This window comes from Bos grunniens, chromosome 21 (assembly GCF_055505025.1).
Source record: "Bos grunniens cultivar Pamir isolate PY7600 chromosome 21, Bosgru_T2T1.0, whole genome shotgun sequence".
NCBI lineage: Eukaryota > Metazoa > Chordata > Mammalia > Artiodactyla > Bovidae > Bos > Bos grunniens.
Window position 1 is genome coordinate 37,885,571 of NC_141185.1, and position 23,597 is coordinate 37,909,167.

Consider the following 23,597-nt stretch of genomic DNA (forward strand, 5'->3'; position numbering starts at 1 on the left):
GCTACCCACTCCAGTATTCATGGACTTCCCTGGTGGCTCTGATGGTAAAGAATATGCCTGCAATGCGGGGAGACTTGTGTTCAGTCCCTGGGTTGGGAAGATCCCCTGGAGGAGGGCATGGCAACCCACTCCAGTATTCTTGCCTGGAGAATCCCCATGGACAAAGGAGCCTGGCAGGCTACAGTCCATTGGGGCGCAAAGAGTCAGACATGAGACTGAGTGACTAAGCACAACCTAGTTCCAGTACCTATTCTAAGGTATTTTTAAATACGTCAAATATTTTGAAAATAGTATAGGATTTCTTTCTCTGATCTACTCCTTTTAGAGTTTAATTTTTCCAAGTTCTTGCCACTTATTATATAATGTAAGTATTTTGTTGGGTCTAAATGTTATTTCACATTTCTCCTTAAGAAGACATGCAGATGGCCAAAAAGCACATGAAAAGATGTTCAAGATTGCTAATTTGTAAAGAAATACAAATCAAACCTACAATAAAGCATCACTTCACACCAGTCAGAATGGTCATCTTTAAAAAGTCTACAAACAATAAATGCTGGAGAGGGTGTGTGTAGAAAAGGGAACCTTCCCACACTGTTGGTGGCAATGTAAATTGGTACAGCCACTACAGAGAACAGTATGGAGGTTCCTTAAAAAACTAAAAACAGAGCTACCGTATGATCCTGCAATCCCACTCCTGGGTATATATCTGTAGAAAACCATACTTTGAAAAGATACATGCACCCCAGTGTTCATTGTAATGCTCTTTACAATAGCCAAGACATGGAAGCAACCTAAATGTCTGTCAACAGATGAATAGATAAAGATGCAGTACATATATACAATGGAATATTACTCAGTCATAAAGAAGAATGAAATAATGCCATTTGCAGCAACATGGATAGACCTAGAGATTATCATGCTAAGTGAAGTAACTCAAGGTATCATATAATATCACTTACATGTGAAATCTAGTAAGTGATATTATATGATACCTTGAGTTAATCACTTAGCACGATAATCTCTAGGTCTATCCATGTTGCTGCAAATGGCATTATTTCATTCTTCTTTATGACTGAGTAATATACCATTGTATATATGTACTGCATCTTTATCTGAAGTAACTTAGCATAGCAAAGGCGATACAAGTGAACTTATTTACAAAACAGAAACAAATGCACAGACAAAACAACCTTATGGCTGCCAAAGAGGGAAAGTGAGGGGAGGGATAAATTAGGGTAGGATTAACATACATACTACTGAGTATAAAATAATCAACAGGAACCTACTATATAGCACAGGGAACTCCACTCAATATTCTGCAATAACCTATATGGGAAAAGAATAAAACATATGTGTATATACAACTAAATTGCTTTACTGAACACCTGAAACTAATACAACATTGTAAAATCAACTATATTCCAACACAAAACAAAAATTATATTAAAAATGCTATGTTATTTATTCTGACTATTCAAATAAGATTGCTTCTTTCTGTAGGAATGTTAAGGACAAAATACCTAGTATTGGATGTTTATCTGGTTTTAGAGACAGTTTGGGAGAAGGCAATGGTACCCCACTCCAGTACTGTTGCCTGGAAAATCCCATGGATGGAGGAGCCTGGTAGGCTGTAGTCCATGGGGTCGCTAAGAGTCAGACACGACTGAGCAACTTCACTTTCACTTTCCGCTTTCATGCATCGGAGAAGGAAATGGCAACCCACTCCAGTGTTCTTGCCTGGAGAATCCCATGGACGGAGAAGCCTGGTAGGCTGCAGTCCATGGGGTCGCATAGAGTCGGACACGACTGAAGCGACTTAGCAGCAGCAGCAGCAGCAGCAGCAGAGACAGTTTAGAAATTTTTAAAAATTAAACAATAGATGAATATCTCAGAAGAAATTAAGTGATGCTGCAATATATATAGAAAAATGAGCCAAATTCCTCCTGCATGTCTCTCCCTTTCTTTATTTGCCACCTAGGGTAACCACTGCAGTGTTTAATATCCAGATCTTCTATTCTGTGTGTGTGTGCAGTCTTATTTTGTCTCTATATTTTTAACATATCTCATACATTGTTCTGTGTTCTGTCCTCTAGGTCAATAAGGAATATCTTTTTCATGTCAGTACATATAGTTTTGAGTTATTCTTTAACTGCTACACAGTATTCCTTAGCACTGAGTAGTAGTTTAAGTTTATTACATTTTAAAAAAATTAAAAATAGTGCTCTTGGAATAGACCCATTATGCACAAGCTTAGAGCTTTTAATCTGCAAATGGTGAAAACCATTATATTTCTCTATTTTTGTTTTCTATGTATGCAGAACACATTAAGTTTTTTTTTTTTAATCAGAATTGTGAGAGGAAGCAAAAATTGATTAATCCATAGATGGATTATTTCAACTTCTTTTTAAAAATGCCTGGATTGTGTCATACTGTTTTAGGTACATGATTTAATGTCATTGAAACTGAGTTAGACTTGCGTCACTGAGTTCCCACATGGGGTTGAGAAGAACAAAAAAGATTACAGTTTTTCTGCAGTGAGACAGGATGGATAAAAGCAGCTTATATCTAAGCTATACACATCTTCACTGATGAATGTGACCAGAAAGCCCATCCTTGAAGGTAGGAACCCTGTATTTTCCTGTTTAGTGTTAGATCCCCAGCACCTCCATAGCATGATAAAACACGAAGATGTATGAATGAGTGAATGCGTGCATAAATGCCACATATATGAAGCATGTTAGTCTTTGAGCCATGAGTTGAAAATAACCGGGCAGTTAGGGCTGCAGAGATTGGCCTTGAATTGAATTGGTATTAACACGTCTATCATGCTGAGCACTTAAGCTTTTTAGTAAATTATCAGAAATTTGAGTTATTTTTGCTCTCCTACTATGCTTAACTTTCTTTTATAAGTATTGCTTCTGTTTTTTCATGTGGATTAGCATTATCTAACTTATTACCTAAGTTAGTTTTACTTAGGTAAACTTTGGCCAAACCGTTCAAAATAAACAGTCATGATGAGTAGTTTTTGGTGTGTCTCCCACCAGTAGTTCCTATTTTAATTTTCCTTGTAGTAGTTTGAACACTGTTACTAACATTGTCAAGATATGGCAGAACTTAGGATTCTTTGCTAGTGATTTCCTTTTTCTATTTTGGGAACAGGTTCTAAAAAGAGATAAACAACCCAAGCTTCTGTGCCTTTGTCCTTTCCTTTTCTCTCTTCAGGAACTTGTAGGTGGGCACTGTTTTCCTAGCCTGAGGCAGAAACAGTGCCATCCAACTACATTGCTTTCATTTCAAGTTGGCATCAGCTTTGGCAGTAGTGCAGTAGTTTGGCCTGGTATTCTTAAGTTGTAGTTGAAAAGATTCCAGCATTCCTGCTATTCAAAGTAAATAGTGCCCCCTTACATCTTTTCCTCACATTTTTTTTCTTCCACTGAGAATTTAGGATGGTGCCAGCACCTTTTCCTCTTGTATTTGGAGTTGACCTTTATAGGTCCATTTAGACCCATATTTCTGTGACACTAGGAAATGAGCTCCATGATTGTGAGACCTCTTGTTCACAGGTGTATTCCAGCACTTAGAATACTGCCTGGATAGTATGTGAACAACCCTACCCAGAAGACTGAGTGACTCTTTAATGCGTAGAGCTTTTCAGAGCAAGGGATTGTGTTCCTATTCTTTTTGTGAAGCTTTGTTCATTCCTTATGGTCCAGCAATAGCATAATAGGGCTGGGCTGCCTCATAACCAATGCCATTTGCTGGGCTACTAAGAAAATTGCTATCGCTCAGCTTATCCAAGGATAAGGGGAGAGGTTCTAAATGAAGTTTTCTTCTGGGCCCTTGGACTTGGAATCCAAGGTCCCTGTGACATTAAACTAAATTCCTGGTGGAAGATTTTAGGGAGCCAGCTTTTTGGATGTATCCACAGAAGCAGAAGTTATTTTTTCGATTGCGCCATCAACTTGGTTGTTCAGCGTTTCTGGAATTACCCAGCGTACCTGTCTACTTGGTCATGTCCTAGCAAAACTGAGAAGCAGTTTATTTTTGTGTTTAAGAACTAAGGATCTGGAGCCAGACCTCCTTATTGGAATCTTGCACTGTCATTTCTCTTGTGTGCTGCTGCTGCTGCTGCTGCTGCTGCTAAGTGGCTTCAGTCATGTCCGACTCTGTGCAACCCCATAGACGGCAGCCCACCAGGCTCCTCCTCAGCCCACCTGGGATTCTCCAGGCAAGAACACTGGAGTGGGTTGCCATTTCCTTCTCCAATGCATGAAAGTGAAAGGTGAAAGTGAAGATGCTCAGTCGTGTCCAAGAGACCCCATGGAAAGCAGCCCACCAGGCTCCTCCGCCCATGGGATTTTCCAGGCAAGAGTACTGGAGTGGGGTGCCATTGCCTTCTCTTATGTGTAATCTTTAGCAAATTACTTATTTTGTGTCTCAGTTACCTTATCTGTAAAATGGGAATAAAATAGTACCTAATTCATAATGTCATTTGAGGATTAATATAGGCAAAGGGCTTAGAACTTAGCCTGGTATATAGCACCACTGTTCAATAAACTTTAATATTTACTTATCTGATGCCGAGAAAAATTCATACCTATTTTACTCATATTCATTCTGATGTGCTTTCCTGAAAAGGGTGAGAAGGCACAGAGGTGCAGCTGATGTTCTGAGAATCTCATTCAGGAGGTGTGTGGAGGTGTGTGGGGGTGGTGTCTTGAGCAAATGATGGCACATAGCATCAGCTTCTGATGCCCTTGTCCATCAGCATGTGTAAGGTGGAAAACAGAACCTTTGATCTAGAGAGCTCTAATTATCCCCACAGTAGGCCATGCTCAATTTGACAGTGTCATGATTTTTAATATTTGAAAGTTCCAGAATTGCTACTCTGGGATGTAACCCTTTTCTACCTCCCTCGTGCTTTTGCTTATACAGTTGAGTGAATATGATGCTCTGCTTCCCACACAGATACCCAAATAGCTCAGACTGCTGAAATATTGGGTATCTTACTGTCAGCACATAACTTATATTACTGGATGTTTGAAATTTTCACTGTTAACCTGGGTCTGAATTTCAGCTCTGCTAGGCTTCAGGGTTTTTTGGTTAGTTTTGTTTGTCAAATAGGATAAAAGTATCCAACCTCATAGGATTGTTGTGAGAGTTAATGATGAATAGAAAACACTTAACATAGTGTGCATACTGGTATGGAGTAAGTCTCAAATATTAATTGCAAAATTAATATCTATCAACATCATCACTGTGGTTTTGGTTCCATGTTTCAAATCAGCAGTGAAATGCACACTCGCACCAATAATTTCTGCTTGAAATTGAGAGACTAAATGAAATGTAGCAGCTCTCTGGTTGATATGTACTGTAACCTTGCTTTTACAGTCAAGATTGTACTGCCCTCAAGGGTGTATCGATACATACAGGGATTCTAGAATATGGTAAACCCTGAGAGTTGCCTTTCCTGGTCCTATGTTCCAGAGCTCCTTTCTGCCCAAATATCATAGCCCATATTTCCATTACACACTCCACTTGATGGCTTCTCCATTAAAATTGCAGTAATGTGATTTGTATTTTGTCCCTGAATTGAGGCCAGAATTAGGAAGTACATCCAGTGCTTTTGGTAGCAAATTTCTGTAATGGCCTATGAGATAATTACTTTGATAATAACACATTTTTTATGTAAAAGCACCAGTTTATTAAATGTTGTTTACCACTTATCATCCTAGATTTGCTACAATTCCTTTTCTTTAATTTGAAAAACATCCCTGTGTAATGAGTGATATTATCTCCCATTTACAAATAAGAAAATGGTGTCTCAAAAAGGTTAAACAGTTTGTCTTGAGATTGCACAGCTATTTAGTGAGGCAGAGTTGATTCAGTCCACAAATTATTTTTTTTCCTCCAGAGGTAGAAATTTGAATCTTAAAAATGAGGGTCAAAATTTCTCCTATAGAAGCTTATAAATGGTATGGCTAAATAAAAATAGTAGGTAAAAGAAAGTAAATGGGTAGAAAGAAGGTGTGAAGAAGGTTGATATTGTGTTGATATTAAGTTGATATTGTGGATCAGTTATCAAAGATAAGAAGCAGAAAGCATCACTAAAGCACTTTTCGTATTGAAATACTTAGAAGGCAGTTATCTTGTCCGATGGAGAATTTTTTTATTTTGATAGTGTCACATTTTTAACTTGGAGATTCAGAATTAGAACTTCAAAATAGATCTAGAACAGAGGGTAAAAATAATATCAGTGGAAAGGAGAATGTGGAACTAGAAATATTATGTGTATTTAACAGAAAATCGAGGGTTTGCCTAGTGGTCTGGTGGTTAAGAATCTACCTGCCGATGCAGGGAACTTGGCGTTTGATCTCTGGTCCAGGAAGATCCCACATGCCCTGGAGCAACTAAGCCAGTGCAGCACAATTACTGAGCCAGCGCTGTAGAGCCTGTGAGCGGCAACTGCTGAGCCTTCGTGCTGCAGCTTCTGAAGCCTGTGTGCCTAGAGTCTGTACTCCACGACAAGAGACGCCCACATTCCGCAACTAGAGAGTAGCCCCCGTTTGCCACAACTAGAGAAAGCCCGCATGCAGCAACAAAGACCCAGTGCAGCTAAAAATCAGTAAATAATAAATAAAATAAATCTTTTCTAAAAGAGAAAAGTGATCAATATAAGATGTGTCGAGATAAAGATATATGAGCTAAGTGGGGGTTTAATGTAGATATGGTTCCGAGAAGGCAAATTGCAAACATTTTTTGATTCAGGGAGAGAAGATTTCAGATAAACATTCTGGAGTTTGTTGCCATAGTACTAAATTATATCTTTCTAGAAATGAGATCCCAATGTGAAGTTTCTGTCTTTTATTTGGAATTTGTTTTAAATAGGGGGCAAGGAGGTAAGCACTGATTACTGCAACTATATGAAGAGGTATTTGTGATACACTTAAGGGTTCAGAAGTGAATTTCATTAGCTGTATGTTAGTATGTCATATCTGTCACTCTGAGGCTTTAGCTTTTACTCAGAAGGCCCACCTTACTCATTTAACATTTTCCTGTGTTAAACCCCAGCAAGAGGCTCAAATTGTGCAACTTCAATTTACTTCTCTCCAGCTGCATATACTTAAGATGCATGAAATATACCCACTTGCTAACATTCACTTCCGGGGGATAAACTGGCCTTATCTCCCCCTTTCCCATCAACAAGCTATTTTCTGGCTTCTGGGTTTGTCAGAGAAGTGCTTGTCTACATAGCCGCTCTGGCACCAGAATACTGAGGTCACTTTTGATTCATCAATCCTCATCTTTGAATCTTGCCTCAAGTCTCATAGTTGTTCCTTTGGAATGTGTAGATTGTCCCTTTCTCTTAATCACTACTAGTTGAATTTTTCCTTTTTTCCCAGTGAAGTTAATTGTTTTCTGATTTTCAAGGATTCCCATAAGGCTCCCCAAGTAATTTTTGAAAGACATCTTTTTGGATAGTGTCCTTTCTTTGCCTTAGTTGTTTCATCTTAAGTTTTGCTGCTAGAGTATGTCACTGGAGAGTTAGCTCCCTATTTGAACTGTAAGTTTCAGTTCTGTTAGAGGAGGAGACCACAGGCATTGACATTAGTCAGAGGTGGCATAAGAGGAGTTGAAAACTTCAGCTACTAACAGTAATAAAATCACTTCCTTTATGTTATTGTTTTGAATTTGAACAACGAAGTCATCTGTTTTGCATGAAACCAAAGGTAAGATATGTTTGAAGACAAGTATGTGTAGCTTATCATGAGGGAATTTCTACCTTACAAAATTGTTTTTGGAGCAAGCTAAGTGTATTTACACCTCGGCAATGAATATCCAGTTATCTGAGAGGATGGTAAAGTATATGATCATTTTATTTTAAAAGCATTAATGTACGTAGGGACTGTCATACAGTGTGAAGTAAGTCAGAAAGAGAAAAAAAATAACACATATAGATATGGAATCTAGAAAAATGGCATAGATTATTTGCAAAGTAGAAATAGAGACACAGACATATAGACATCAAGCGGGGGAAGGGCCAGTGGGATGAATTAGGAGATTGGAATTGACATATATACACTATTGATACTATGTGTAAAATAGATAATTAGTGAGAACCTACTGAGGAGCACAGGGAACTCTACTTAGAGTTGTGGTGACCTAATGGGAAGGAAATCCAAGGAAGAGAGGACATATGTATATATGGCCAATTCACTTTGTTGTATAGCAGAAACTAACATGACTTTGTAAAATGACTATATTCCAATAAAAATTAATTTAAAAAACTGAAAAAAGTGTTGATGTGTGTTTGTTTTCAAGAAAAAAGGTACGTCAAGGCTGTATATTGTCACCCTGTTTATTTAACTTATATGCAGAGTACATCATGAGAAATGCTAGACTGGAAGAAACACAAGCTGGAATCAAGATTGCTGGGAGAAATATCAATAACCTCAGATATGCAGATGACACCACCCTTATGGCGAAAGTGAAGAGGAACTAAAAAGCCTCGTGATGAAACTGAAAGTGGAGAGTGAAAAAGTTGGCTTAAAGCTCAACATTCAGAGAACTAAGATCATGGCATCTGATCCCATCATTTCATGGGAAATAGATGGGGAAACAGTGGAAACAGTGTCAGACTTTATTTTTTGGGGCTCCAAAATCACTGCAGATGGTGACTACAGCCATGAAATTAAAAGACGCTTACTCCTTGGAAGGAAAGTTATGCCCAACCTAGATAGCATATTCAAAAGCAGAGACATTACTTTGCCAACAAAGGTTCGTCTAGTCAAGGCTTTGGTTTTTCCTGTGGTCATGTATGGATGTGAGAGTTGGACTGTGAAGAAGGCTGAGCACCGAAGAATTGATGCTTTTGAACTGTGGTGTTGGAGAAGACATAACCAGTCCATTCTGAAGGAGATCAGCCCTGGGATTTCTTTGAAAGGAATGATGCTAAAGCTGAAACTCCAGTACTTTGGCCACCTCATGCGAAGAGTTGACTCATTGGAAAAGACTCTGATTCTGGGAGGGATTGGGGGCAAGAGGAGAAGGGGATGACAGAGGATGAGATGGCTGGATGGCATCACTGACTCGATGGACATGAGTCTGAGTGAACTCTGGGAGTTGGTGATGGACAGGGAGGCCTGGCGTGCTGCGATTCACGGGGTCGCAAAGAGTCGGACATGACTGAGCGACTGATCTGATCTGATCTGATTAATTTAAGGGGTCAATGTCTTTGTAGAATAGATTACGAGGAATATTATCAGGACTTAATGGCAGTCTTCTTGTTGGAAATACTAAAAAGAAGAAGATAATTTTTGATGGCGGCTTAGCTTATGTTGAGAACATAGCAGCAATTTAGAAGTACATTAGGAATGTTTACTGGAGAAGGCAGTGGCAACCCACTCCAGTACTCTTGCCTGGAAAATCCCATGGGTGGAGGAGCCTGGTAGGCTGCGGTCCATGGGGTCGCTGAGAGTCAGACACGACTGAGCGACTTCACTTTCACTTCTCACTTTCATGCATTGGATAAGGAAATGGCAACCCACTCCAGTGTTCTTGCCTGGAGAATCCCAGGGACGAGGGAGCCTGGTGGGCTGCCGTCTATAGGATCGCACAGAGTTGGACATGACTGAAGCGACTTAGCAGCAGCAGCAGCAGGAATGTTTACTAATTTATATGTCAGTACTCTTACCTGGAAAATCCCATGGATGGAGGAGCCTCGTAGGCTACAGTCCATGGGGTCTCAAAGAGTCAGACATGACTGAGCCACTTCACTTTTCACTTTCATGCATTGGAGAAGGAAATGGCAACCCACTACAGTGTTCTTGCCTGGAGAATCCCAGGGACGGGGGAGCCTGGTGGGCTGCCGTCTATGGGGTCACACGGAGTCAGACATGACTGAAGTGACTTAGCAGAGGCAGCGGCAACATGTCTGCAGTTTGTTCAGAGTCAACAAGTTGACTATGTCTTGTTCAGGTAGGATTCTTTAAACATTGTTGGTAAAAGACTCTTTCCTCACCACTGACTTCCAGTATCTATATTGTGCAACAAACTATACATTAGGTATTGCATTAACTAGGCACTGAGTTCAGTAGGAATCTGGACAAAGCGGTATAGTGGAAAAGTAGTCTTGCAGATGGTCCGACACGAAAAATGACTAACTATAGACATGAGGAAAGCTACGCTTCTCTCTTGGCTTTGGTTTCCACTTTGTAGTATAAGAATTAAACCGAGGACCCTTCTAGTGCTGAATCTTTAATTTTTGTGGTGCCATTCAAATCCCTTTTGAGGTAATTTCTTGTTTTGAGGTAATTTCTTAGAGAGGAGGTGTTTGATTTTTGCCGTTTCTGTTATCTCAAAGCCAGCCTAAATGTTCTGGGGTTTTGGAACTTTTTCCCCCTCTGACTGAAGTTATGTGACCTACACAGATACTGAAACTGAGCTGTGGACCATAGTATTAGCTTTGTGTTACCAACAGCATTTTAGCAACAGAGCAGGATTGTTCCCAAACTAAAAATCTATTATAATTCAAATGTTGATATAGAAGGGCTTCAAACACTTTGTTTTACATAGAACCATCCTTTAGAATATCTGGGATGCTCGTTCTAATAATAACTGCAATATAATGAGGTAGTTAAGAGCATGGATGCTGGAGCCATACTTCCTGGCCTGACATCTGGCTCTGGCTCTGGCTCTTGCTCATTTTGTGACCTTGAGCAAGTTTAATGATAGTTACCTACCTAATGGGTTTTATGAGGAATATATGCCTGACCTATGGTCCTATATATGTTTAGCTGCTATTGTATATTATTTGTTACATTCCAGAGGTTAAGCCCTCCTATGATATCTCCTTTAATCATCATCATAATCCCATGAAAGTAGCATCATATTTATCCTCATGCAGAGATGGAGGCTGGCTCAGAGAGGTTAAGTAGCTTGCATCATATAGGAAATAGTTGCTAGTCATGAAACTAGTGGGTCTTTCTGACTCATTCCAAAACCTAGCCTCCTTCCTTATTTATATATACTCCACTACGCCCAGTCTTTTGAAAATTCTAAATGCCATTTATTACTCACTGGACTTTGACTTCAGAAGGCAGTTTGGTGAAACCAGAGGCCCAGATAGCATCTGAATGCCTCTTCTATCACTAGGAAAAAATGATGTGTTTTTTAGGCCTCAGGGTTTTCTGTGAATAGTTTTCATACAATGTGATTTGGGTTTTTTGGTGGTTTTTTTTTGGTCCATCTGCTCTGCAGACTGAGGCAGTATCAGTACCCAGTCCCAGATAGTCTTCCTATGACAGTGATCTTGGGGAGTGTCAGGGCTGGATTAGAATGGCAACCCACTCCAGTGTTCTTGCCTGGAGAATCCCATGGATGGAGGAGCCTGGTAGGCTATAGTCCATGGGGTCTCAAAGAGTCAGACACGACTGAGCGACTTCACTTTCTTTGCTGGGTCTGGATCCTTAACTGAGGAGAGTGAAAATTGAAACATAGAAAAATAATGGCAGTGAAGGCAACAGCCTGAGCTTCACATAACTTTCTCTTTATTCACCAGATATTTATTGAATATCTAAGTGTCTGACATTTTAATCTGGGGTTTAGCTCTTGGATTTTTCACTTGAAAACTTAAAAATGGCTTTACAGTAAGACAGTATCATTGAAAATTTAACACCAGTTATTCTGTTTGCAAAACTTTAAAGTGTGTTTGTTTTAACTACATATAGCCATTTTTTCCCCCTTGAAAATCCTTTAACAGAAACAATGGCACACAAATTGGCTTCTGTCATTATTAATTTCCTAGAACAAATACCATACTTACTGCTGAGTAATAGTAATTAGGGTGGTGCTGGGTGTAGACGTTTTGTGTTTTGCCTTTTGAGTCTGAGAAGATTTTAGATTCATCTGAGTTGCTGAGTCAACTCTGCTTTGGTTCTGTATTTCAGAACAGTATCTTATACAAATGAGTTTCCACATAGTATAAATATTAAAGAGTCAGTTGCATCTAAGACATCCTACAAGTACAGTGTTGCTTTCGTCTTCTTGACAAGTAAATTGCAGAGATAATGGTGAGAGAATTTTATTCAGTTTATTTTGAAAAAGTTTCTGGTAGAGGTAATTTTGTTTTTTTCTGCAAAAGGCTAGAAAGTAAAAATTTTAGGTTTTGTGGGCCATATGATCTCTGTCACAATTCATGTCTCTGTTCAACTCTAGATCACAAGTAGCCATGGCAACACATAACTTTCAATAAAACTTTATTTATGTAGTCCTGTTTTAATACTCTGAATAGATCTGGTGGAGGGTCCAATGAAGACACTTATTTGATGAAAACAGTTTGTTTAAGCTTTTGGCAAAGTTGGCTGCCAACTTATAAAGGAGTCACAATAGTGTTTATATAGAAATAAAAGCAGTGTTTTGAAATATCATAGCTACTAAGGACCAGTCTCACAGGAATTCTCTTTCCAAAATGGCATAATTTTGTTCTCAGTAAATGCTTATAAAAGAGTCTTGCATAATATATTATTAATTTGGAAGCTATTACTTTTTCAGCTACATGTGCAGATTTTTAGTTTTATTTAAAAATGATAAATGGAAAATTCAATACCATTCAAGAGAGGAGAACTACTCAATACTTAAGTAGATATTTGCCAAACACATTTTGGGTTGAATTTCTATTTTTAACTGACATACTGACTTAAGTTTGCCAAAACCTGATTGCATTTGGAAGGAAAATGGCATTGTTGCTATTTTCTCTGCACGAGAACTTCTAAAACAGGCAGCTGGCAGCAGGGAATAGTGAAGGAGAGGGCAAAAATATAATACTTTATGAGCTTGGGTTTTTTTTTTTTTTTTCTTCAGAATGCAATTTCAAGTCTAGTTAGGTTGTATTTTCTTTTACTTTGATCTTTAGAGTTCCTAATTTATTTGCTACATTCCATATCCCCCTGAGGTAAATAAAGGAAATCCCATGTTATTACAATTAGAATGAGTTCACTGACATATCTTTATCATTTTGTTAGAATTTAACCTTCTGATTCAAGTTGACTAATATTTTTATTTTTGATCTGTATTTTACAATGTTTAATTCTAAGTATGTCCCCTTCAGTGAGTAGTAATTCTGTTTTAGAACAAGAGTAATGGACTTAAGGTGTACCAAATGGCTTAGAAAACGTTTTATAATAGTAATTTTACAATGGCTACATTTAGACCTTAATAAGTAGATAGCATATGGGCTTCCCAGGTGGCTCAGTGGTAAAGAATCTGCCTGCCAGTGCAGGAGATGCAGGAGACAGGTTCAATCCCTGAGTCAGAAAGATCCCCTAGAGGAGGAAATGGCAACCCACTCCTATGTTCCTTCCTAGAAAATCCCATGGACAGAGGAACCCGGCAGGCTGCAGTCCATGGGTTCACAAGAGTTGGACATAACTTTGTGACTGAGCATTCTCACAAGCGGACAGAATAGGTTAAATAGATTGGCCAAAGTCATTCTGAAAAGAAAAATGACACTCGAATGAGTATTTTATCTTAGATCACATTTTGTGCTTTTATTAGAACCGTTGATTTGGTAAAAGCCCTCCACTTAGCATTATTATAAAAACTATTTTGAATACGGGGTTGCAATAGACTTGGGGTGTGTCACCTGTGTCAACCTATAGCTGGGTGTAGTTTTGGATGGTGTTTTGTTTGAAGCTTCTGTTTTACACTGTTGACTTTGGAATGCCATGCAGCCCTAGTCTGAATCCCTAGTAGGAAAGTTTTGAACAGGGTTCTGAAGAGCATAGTTATCGGATTTTGATGTATCTTTTAGCAGTTATCCTTTCTGAAAGCATCAAAGAAACATGGAATTGGATGATGCGAGTTTTAACTCGCATTTATTCCAAAGGCAGATATTTCCTACTGCAGTGTGGGTGTCACTCTCTATTTAAAATAATGATACAAACTGGTTTCATACTTCAACTTTTTGATCATTCAGAAGCTATTGTAGGAATGCATTTTTCAAATAGATACAAAGAATATTTTTAGTGAAGTTCTTTTTATAGCAGAATTATGAATATTCATAAAAGGTTCAGTTTTTGGTCAGATTGACCCATCAAGCCTTATATGGGAAAGCTTCCATGTGTATTTAATTTCAGTTGGATTCTCTTTTAAGAATCTAATTACCACATTCTACATGTGTTTAAACCTGTCAGGTTAATAGGAAATATACTGAAGATTCTTAGATAACAAACCAAAATACAAGAAGGGGAAAAAACTTCAGCTGTACATCTTAATGGAGTGGATTGAATCCTGTTCTGCAGAAAGAACACAAAACTGGGAATTAATAATTATTTTAATACCTATTAATATAATATGCTAAACTAATTCACTAGTTTGAGAATTGAAATACCTTTTAAGAAGTTTCGTAGAGATGTGCATAAAGGAGCAAGCCTAATTTAGACTTGGTGTGGATTAGGGGAGGAATGTGTTTCGGGGTCCAAAAGGAGGGATGTCAAGAAATTATTTCTAAGAGAGAACATGAGCTCAATGTAGCCACCCTGGCAGGGAAAAAGTGTTCTATGAAGAAAAATAGAATGCCCTCAGGTGTGTAGGCATGAACTACAAAACGAAGCAGGGCAAAGGCTAACAGAGTTTTGCCAAGAGAATTCACTGGTCATAGCAAACACCCTCTTCCAACAACACAAGAGATGACTCTACACATGGACATCACCAGATGGTCAATACCGAAATCAGATTGATTATATTCTTTGGAGCCGAAGATGGAGAAGCTCTATACAGTCAGCAAAAACAAGACTGGGAGCTGACTGTGGCTCAGATCATGAATTCCTTATTGCCAAATTCAGACTTAAATTGAAGAAAGTAAGGAAAACCACTAGACCATGCAGGTATGACCTAAATCAAATCCCTTATGATTATATAGTGGAAGTGACAAATAGATTCAAAGGATTATATCTGATAGAGTGCCTGAAGAACTATGGGCAGAGGTTCATAACATTGTGCAGGAGGCAGTGATTAAAATCATCCCCAAGGAAAAAAATGCAAAAAGGCAAAATGGTTGTCTGAGGAGGCACGTGTACCCCAATGTTCATCGCAGCACTGTTTATAATAGCCAGGACATGGAAGCAACGTAGATGTCCATCAGCAGATGAATGGATAAGAAAGCTGTGGTACATATACACAATGGAGTATTACTCAGCCATTAAAAAGAATACATTTGAATCAGTTCTAATGAGGTGGATGACACTGGAGCCTATTATACAGAGTGAAGTAAGCCAGAAGGAAAAACATCAATACAGTATACTAATGCATATATATGGAATTTAGAAAGATGGTAACAATAATCCGGTGTACGAGACAGCAAAAGAGATACTGATGTATAGAACAGTCTTATGGACTCTGTGGGAGAGGGAGAGGGTGGGAAGATTTGGGAGAATGACATTGAAACATGTAAAATATCATGTAAGAAACGAGTTGCCAGTCCAGGTTCGATGCACGATACTGGATGCTTGGGGCTAGTGCACTGGGACGACCCAGAGGGATGGTATGGGGAGGGAGGAGGGAGGAGGGTTCAGGATGGGGAACACATGTATACCTGCGGTGGATTCATTTTGATATTTAGCAAAACTAATACAATTATGTAAAGTTTTAAAAATAAAATAAAATTAAAAAAAAACAAAAACAAATAGCTGAGAAAAAAAGAGAAGCAAAAGGCAAGGGAGAAAAGGAAAGATATATCCATTTGAATGCAGAATTCCAAAGAATAGCAAGGAGAGATAAGAAAGCCTTCCTAAGTGATCAGTGCAAAGAAATAGAGGAAAACAATAGAATGGGAAAGACTAGAGATCTCTTCAAGAAAATTAGAGATACCAAGGGAACATCTCATGCAAAGATGGGCACAATTAAGAACAGAAATGGTATGGACCTAACAGAAGCAGAAGATACTAAGAAGAAGTGGCAAGAAGACACAGAAGATTTATACAAAATAGACCTTACTGACCCAGATAACCACGATGGTGTTTTCACTCACCTAGAGCCTTAGGAAGCATCACTACAAACAAAGCTAGTGGAGGTGATGGAATTCCAGCTGAACTATTTCAAATCCTAAAAGATGATGCTGTGACAGTGCTGCACTCAATATGCCAGGAAATTTGGAAAACTCAACAGTGGCCACAGGACTGGAAAAGGTCAGTTTTATTCCAATCCCAAAGAAAGACAATGCCAAAGAATGTTCAAACTACCGCAAGATTGCAGTACCTCAAAATTGCATCCATCTCACACACTAGCAAAGTAATCCTCAAAATTCTCCAAACTAGGTTTCAATGGTACGTGAAGTGAGAATTTCCAGATGTTGAAGCTGGATTTAGAAAAGGCAGAGGAACCAGAGATCAAATTGCCAATATCTGTTAGATTATCGAAAAAGCAAGAGAATTCCAGAAAAACACCTACTTCTGCTTCGTTGACTATGTGAAAGCCTTTGACTGTGTGGATCACAACAAACTGGAAGATTCTTAAAGAGATGAGAATACCAGATCACCTTGCCTGCCTCCTGAGAAGTCTATATGCAGGTCAAGAAGCAACAGTTGGAACTGGGCAGGAAATAATGGGCTGGTTCCAAATCGGGAAAAGAGTATGTCAAGGCTGTATATTGTCACCCTGCCTATTTAACTTATATCATGTGAAATGCCGGGCTGGATGAAGCATAAGCTGGAATCAAGATTGCTGGGAGAAATATCAGTAACTTCAGATGTGCAGATGTCACTACCCTTATGGCAGAAAGCAAAGAGGAACTAAAGAGCTTCTTGATGAAGGTGAAAGAGCAGAGTGAAAAAGCTGGCTTAAAACTCAACATTCAAAAAACTAATATCATGGCATCTGGTTCCATCACTTCATGGCGAATAGATGGGGAAACAGTGGAAACAGTGAGAGACTTTATTTTCTTGGGCTCCAAAATCACTGCAGATAATGATTGCTGCTATGAAATTAAAAGACACCTGCTCCTTGGAAGAAAAGCTATACAACCCTAGACAGCATATTAAAAAGACATTACTTTGCTGACAAAAGTCCGTCTAGTCAAAGCTATGGTTTTCCCAGCAGTCACGTATGGATGTGAGAGTTGGACCATGAAGAAAGCTGAGTGCCAAAGAATTGATGCTTTTGAATTGTGGTGTTGGAGAAGACTCTTGAGAGTCCCTTGGACTTCAAGGAGATCCAACCAGTCCATCCTAAAGGAAATCAGTCCTGAATATTCACTGGAAGGACTGATGCTGAAGCTGAAGCTCCAGTACTTTGGCCACCTGATAGGAAGAGCTGACTCATTAGAAAAGACCCTGATTGAAGGTAGGAGAAGGGGATAACAGAGGGTGAAATGGTTGGATGACATCACCGATTCAATGGACATGAGTTTGAGCAAGCTCTGGGAGTTGGTGATGGTCTGGGAAGCCTGACATGCTGCAGTCCATCCATGGGGTCGCAAAGAGTCACATGACTGAGCGACTGAACTGAACTGAACTGATGGAGATATGAGAATAGTTGAACACTGGGAATCTGTATTCATTCATCAGGTATGGTGGTAAACGAGGAAGTGGAAAGTAGTGTGGTAAAGGATGAGGTTGAAAAAGATTGTTGGGCTTCAAATATTAAGGGCCTCATTTCCTAGGCAATAGTATCAGAACTTTGCCTTGACTGTGGCAAGGAGTCCTTGAAGGAAGCTTAGATTAATATCTTCTTTGATTTATTAGCTGTGTGTATTACCACTCTTACCCACTAATGTGTTAAAACAACAACAACAAAGGAAGGTGGAGTCTAGTTTGAAAACTCTGTTTGTTATTTCTGTTATTATTACATTCAGTTCAGTTCAGTTCAGTCACTCAGTCGTGTCCGACTCATTGCGACTCCATGAATCACAGCACGCCAGGCCTCCCTGTCCATCACCAACTCCCGGAGTTCACTCAGACTCACGTCCATCGAGTCAGTGATGCCATCCAGCCATCTCATCCTCTGTCATCCCCTTCTCCTCCTGCCCCAATCCCTCCCAGCATCAGAGTCTTTTCCAATGAGTCAACTCTTCTCATGAGGTGGCCAAAGTATTGGAGTTGCAGCTTTAGCATCATTCCTTCCAAAGAAATCCCAGGGCTGATCTCCTTCAGAATGGACTGGTTGGATCTCCTTGCAGTCCAAGGGACTCTCAAGAGTCTTCTCCAACACCACAGTTTAAAAGCATCAATTCTTCGGTGCTCAGCTTTCTTCACAGTCCAACTCTCACATCCATACATGACCACTGGAAAAACCATAGCCTTGACTAGACGGACCTTTGTTGGCAAAGTAATGTCTCTGTTTTTGAATATGCTGTCTAGTTTGGTCATAACTTTCCTTCCAAGGAGTAAGCGTCTTTTAATTTCATGGCTGTGTAGGAAGTTTAAAAAAATTTTTTAAACTTTTTTATTGTATCCAAGGGCAGAGAAAATATGAAGGTTATCTTATAGCTCTGAGACTAGAAGTTTAAAATTCTTGGCTCCGATTCTGGTTTCAGTACTAATTTTGGCAAAGCATTTAATCTCTTTTGGTCTCACATCCAGGTCAGTTAAAATTAGATTCTTGGACCCTTGTTTTTGCCCTGATTCTTTTTATGTAGGTAGGGGTGGGGATAGAGGTGGGTGCTTATGAAGAAAGCAGGCAAACAAGCTAATTGCCATCAATAATGGCTAAATGAGTGATTCTGAAGTTATTCCATCTAGGGCATTTTGGCAGAAAATACCAGAGCCGTAGGACATTGTAATTGGAAAGGATGATTTCCTGGTGGTTGAATTTCAGGCATTCTGTGACCTTATTAGAAAATGAAGATCTTAGTACCTCACAAGTGAAGTCTTAAAGTTCCCCTTTTTCTATCAGACAAATGAAGAAAGTAATAACTTGCATCTGCCTTATTCCCAGGATGAACTAAATGTGTAAGAGAAAGATGAAGTTTTTTGGTAATATCAGGTTCAGTTCTTCTTTACTATTCTATCACCCATTGTCTCATTCTTTGCGGACCAGTTATCATCTCATGTTGAGTTGGTCTGCTTGTTCCCATTATCTCCCAACTGCAGCCCCAGATTGTTTTGCTGTGTTATTAATCTTCATTTTTAAAAAACTTTGATCGGAGTATAGTTGATTTACAGTGTTACATTAGTTTCAGGTATATAGCAAAGTGAATCAGTTATATTAATACATATACATATATCCACTCTTTAGATTCTTTCCTCATATAGGTCATTACAGAATATTCAATAGCATTCCCTGTGCTGTACAGTAGGTCCTTATTAATTATCTATTTTATATATAGTAGTAAGTATATGTCATTCTGAATCTCCCAACTTATCCTCTCCTTCCCTTAGTCTCCTTAAAACATGATTTTTCATCATATTATTCCCATAATTTAAAAATCTACATAACTTTGTTTTTGGTCTGTTTGAGTTCCATAGAATCTCTGTAATTGTCTCTGTGAATGGGGAGAGGAAAGCTTGGGATGTGCTGAGGAATGGATTCTGACCTAATAAAACAAATCATATTTTTAATTTGTATTGTTTAAATAAAACTTTTTTATTTGACAAATGTCCTTAAATCTAAAATTACCTAATACAGAAGACCCTCAAAGAAGTTTTGTGTGTTTGGAGGTAGATAGTCTTAGGTTGGTGAACATGGTGTCCCAAGGTTTCCGGCAATACCCCTATCCATTTGCCTTTTGTAATAGTAGGGGGAATGCCTGTCTTTGACAGAAAAAGAACTGTTACTTAATAATAGTTGAGGGGCATCCCTGGTGACTCAGTGATAAAGAATCTGCGTGCCAATGTGGGAGACTTGAATTTAATTCCTAGTCCAGAAAGATACCACATGCCACTAGACAGCTTAGCCCATGCGCCACAATTACTGAGCCTCTGCTCTCAAGCCTGGGAGCTGCAAATACTGAAGGCTGCACACCCTAGAGTCCATGCTTCACAGCAAGGAAGCCACTGCAGTGAGAAGCTCTAGCACTGCAACTAGAGAGGAGCCCCCACTTGCCGTAACTAGAGAAAAACCTGTGTAGTAGCAAAGACCCAGCACAGCCAAATGCATAAAATTATAAAGAAAATAGTTTTCTCTTATCTCTTTGACATCCATACTGTGTATCAACACATGACAAACAGAACAAGGATATAAAGAAAATTTGTCTTTAAAAATGAATTATGTCCTAACTCCTAAACTCTTACTTATCAGCACTATCACTTAGTACTCACAGGATTACTATGTTGCTGAAGTGGTGATTCTAACTGACTGGCAGAATTCAGGTACACCAGTGGCATGATGCAACCATCAGTCAGATGGTTGATGAGCTTCCCAGCCTGTATTTCTGATGGCTAGGGCAGACCCTGCCATTGACCAGCACTAACTCCAAGGCCAGTTCTGATTTGTGTTTGCTGGAGGAAAGGGAAGGCCTACCCTTGAAAAATCAGGGTGTCAAAAAATACAGCAAAGGCCACTGGGGCTAAAAAACAAAACCAAACAAAATAAAAGCTGAGTTTATTCACTTGCCAGGCAAGGAAATAGAATAAAGAAATTCACTGAGGGGCTTCCCTGGTGGTACAGTGGCTAAGACTCCATCCTCCCAATGTATGGGGCCTGGGTTCAATCCCTGGTCAGGGAACTAGATCCTACGTGCTACAATTAAGAGTTTGCATGATGCAGCTAGATACCCTGCATGCTGCAGAAAGATGGAAGATCCCACGTGCCACCTAGCACAGCCTAAACAAGCAAACTCATAAATAAAATACACACTCAAAGAAATTCATTGAGTCATTGTAGAGGAAGAAAAGTCTGGTGGTTGTTTTTTGTTTGTTTGTTTTGTTTTTAGATGGGTGGTAGTTCTGAGGATTGAAAACTAGCATTTTGCACAGATCTGCATATGGTTGGTTAAAACAGGACCCGTTGTTGTGACCAACATACTGTTTTGATGTCTCCTGGGTGTGGGCTGAGGTAAATGGAAACCTTTCCCTTTTCTAAGAGTTTCTAATACCCTGTTTCAAAGCCAATTAAATCTTTTATGAAGGTTCTAGACCAAACCAACCCTCTTAGAGGTCCCTACTGGTGTGTCTGGAGAAGGCAATGGCACCTCACTCCAGTACTTTTGCCTAGAAAATCCCATGGATGGAGGAGCCTGGTAGGCTGCAGTCCATGGGGTCGCTAGAGTCGGACACGACTGAACGACTTCACTTTCACTTTTCACTTTCATGCATTGGAGAAGGAAATGGCAACCCACTCCAGTGTTCTTGCCTGGAGAATCCCAGGGACAGGGAAGCCTGGTGGGCTGCTGTCTATGGGGTCGCACAGAGTCGGACACGACTGAAGCGACTTAGCAGCTGGTGACCATGGAGAATGCTAACTCCGGGAACGTTCCTGTCAGAAGGATTGATAGATTTTTGCTACTTGTGGGAAGGCCTTACTGTGGATGCCCCTAGATCTTTGAGGTTCCATTTGAAATACATGGATACTCAGCTACTTTTATTTCTTTGGGGAAAATGTGTGTATTACTTCAGATTCTCAGCAGTATTACAGGCTGCCTTTTCCTTCTTTCCTGTTTTCTAACTGAACAGTTAATTCATTGCTAATATAACTTGTAACCCACTGGAGAGGGCTGCAGTACTTTTGGGAAAGGCCTGGTTAAGCAGTTATATCCCTTTAGAAACAGATCAAGAAAAGACAGTCTCAGCTGGCCTACTGTTGTTTCTTGAAGATCAAGGAAAGATGAAGGGGGGAAAGCAAAATCCTTCGAGGTGCACACAGACCATCTCAGCAAATATGTTTTGCTTGGCTAAGGACATGTTGATGACCTCTTTTCTATGACTGGTATGTGAATGAATTAACAGAATTCTCCTTGGTAGCAGAGATCCAGGATCTTTTTGTAGTTTGACCCAGATTTGGTCTTCAGGATCGTTTAACAACATTTCAAATGTTTCTTGATTTATTTGCTTTCTAGTTGAGTTTTTGACATGTCTCTTTTCTAAGGCCAAGAAGAATTGGCAGTGCGATTTTTAAAAGGATTTATTTCAGCAAATAGGTATGCAATGGTATTAGCAACCCAAAACCCACTAAGACATAAAAGGTTATTGTTACAAATTTTTATGCACAGTGGAGTTAAAAATGTAGTTTAGAATGTCAGCAGAAGGAAAGATTTTGTTATTTTCTAACAACTTTAAAATGCAACAAATAACATACTATAATTAAACCCTATATACTAAACTCTAATTAAATGTGGTTTGTAAGGTAAATAATAGCTTGAAATAGCAAGATTCCTGGATTTTGTACTCTATGGAAGAAGCAAGAATTTCATTTAGAACCATTTCATTTAGCCTTTGATTATAATTTGCACTGTCTGTGCAGATCAAAGAAAGGGAAGTCACCTTTTGTAGTTTGCTAAAGAAATGAGACACTGCTTAAAACTGTTATGTGGCTGATCTTTTGGAAACTGTGATAGGATCTACAAATTTTTGCTTGATTTTTCTGAGATATATGCATAGTGTTGTTATAAGAAATCAGTACAATCCTTAGAAGTTTATAGTTTTAGGAAATAAGACAGGTAAACAAATTTTCTTCTCAAACTCATATGTAAAATAGTAGCATATTCAAGTTATAGGCTGGCTGTCTGGTGTAGTGGGGAGAGGAGGTCACCCTTGGTCTCAGCGTGTCCAACTATAGGCATTGGTGTGCTAGGAAAAATATACCACATGCAGTCTTTCTGTGTGCAAGCTCAGCAAGTTTTATTAGGTTAAGTAAAGAAATTGGGCTCTAAGATGATTTTTGAATCAGCAGGTGATAAATAAGATGTGGGAGATTATTCTAGGTATTCACAAACAAGATGAAAGAGTAGTAAATCATACAGTTTTTGTTAAAGGTGTGATTTCTTTAAAATGAAAAGATAGGAAAGTAACTTGTGTAACAGATTTTTGAAAAATACTTTTCAGATGGCTTCATCCCTGTGAAGGATCCCTATGCTTTTCAGAAAATTCAAATTGCATTGTATTATAAGGTATCCTTGTTTCACCAGGGTTCTTCTATATCAAAATAACTCTTAACATTTTTCATTTTGCTGATTAAACAGTATATTCAATTCACAAAACCAGTAGAAACAGAAAAGTTGATCCTGAAGAGTATGCTCTGGAATGTAGAAGGATTGAAAATCCCTCTGTTCAGGATAAGGGAAAGTGGCATTTGGATGTAAGGAGACAGGTGATACTTCTTAGGGCACAGTATGAGGAGACTTCTCTCAGGGAAGTTATATTTTGAGGTGTTTGTTTTTTAATAAAGAACTTTACCAGCAGGTACTGTTTATGTACCTGCAAGGAGATCAAACCAGTCTATCCTAAAGGAGATCAGTCCTGAATATTCATTGGAAGAACTGATGCTGAAGCTGAAGCTCCAGTACTTTGGCCACCTGATGCAAAGAGCTGACTCATTGAAAAAGACCCCGATGCTGGGAAGGATTGAAGGCAGAAAGAGAAGGGGATGACAGAGGATGAGATGTTTGGAGGGCATCACTGACTCGATGGACATGAGTTTGAGCTAGCTCTCGGAGTTGGTGATGGACA

At 39.1% G+C, this 23,597-nt stretch overlaps 1 protein-coding gene across 27 annotated transcripts in view; it reads left to right on the plus strand.

Annotated features, from left to right (window-relative positions):
* Window positions 1-23,597, plus strand: part of PEAK1 (pseudopodium enriched atypical kinase 1) — a 314,448-nt gene that overhangs the window by 27,471 nt on the left and 263,380 nt on the right. The window lies entirely within an intron of this gene.